Raw genomic sequence first — 1,238 nt, 5'->3', positions numbered from 1 at the left:
TAAGATATAATATGATTTGCGAAGGGTTATGTATTCCTCGTCAACACTTCAAATGAATGTGAATGCGACACTTCCTTGCAAGGAAATAGCGTCTGCAGATGTCTACGTATCGTAGCAATAGATTTCTAATGCTTCTTAAAGCGCGATATCGCATCACATTTCTATGTTTCATGGTAAGATGTAATATTCATTGCGAGGTGTTATGCATTCCTCTTCTACGATTCAAATGAATGTACATGCGACACTTCCTTGCAAGGAAATAGCGTTTGCAGGTGTCTACGTATCGTAGCTAAAGGGTTCTTATGATTCTTAAAACGCGATATCGCATCTCATTTCTATGTTTCATGGTAAGATATAATATGATTTGCGAAGTATCATGTATTCCTCGTCTACACTTCAAATGAATGTAAATCCGACACTTCCTTGCTAAGAAATAGCGTCTGCAGATGTCTAGGTATCGTAGCAATAGAGTTCTAATGCTTCTTAAAACGCGATATCGCATCTCATTTATATGTTTCACGGTAAGATATAATATGATTTGCGAAGTGTTATGTATTCCTCGTCTACACTTCAAATGAATGTAAATGCGACACTTCCTTGCAAGGAAATAGCGCTTGCAGATGTCTACGTATCGTAGCAATAGATTTCTAATGCTTCTTAAAACGCGATATCGCATCTCATTTCTATGTTTCATGGTAAGATATAATATGATTTGCGAACTGTCATGTATTCCACGTCTACACTTCAAATGAATGTAAATGCGACACTTCCTTGCAAGGAAATAGCGTTTGCAGATGTCTACGTATCGTGGCAATAGAGTTCTTATGATTCTTAAAACGCGATATCGCATCTCATTTCTATGTTTCATGTTAAGATATAATATGATTTGCGAAGGGTTATGTATTCCTCGTCTACACTTCAAATGAATGTAAATGCCACACTTCCTTGCAAGGAAATAGCGTCTGCAGATGTCTACGTATCGTAGCAATAGATTTCTAATGCTTCTTAAAGCGCGATATCGCATCACATTTCTATGTTTCATGGTAAGATGATTTGCGAAGTGTTATGTATTCCTCCTCTACACTTCAAATGAATGTAAATGTGACACTTCCTTGCAAGGAAATAGCGTCTGCAGATGTCTACGTATCGTAGCAATAGGTTTCTAATGCTTCTTAAAACGCGATATCGCATCTCATTTCTATGTTTCATGGTAAGATATAATATGATTTGCGAAGTGC

The sequence above is a fragment of the Xylocopa sonorina genome, unplaced genomic scaffold (genome assembly GCF_050948175.1).
Source record: "Xylocopa sonorina isolate GNS202 unplaced genomic scaffold, iyXylSono1_principal scaffold0128, whole genome shotgun sequence".
NCBI lineage: Eukaryota > Metazoa > Arthropoda > Insecta > Hymenoptera > Apidae > Xylocopa > Xylocopa sonorina.
The sequence above is the reverse complement of the archived record's forward strand: the minus strand, read 5'-3'. Positions refer to the sequence as shown.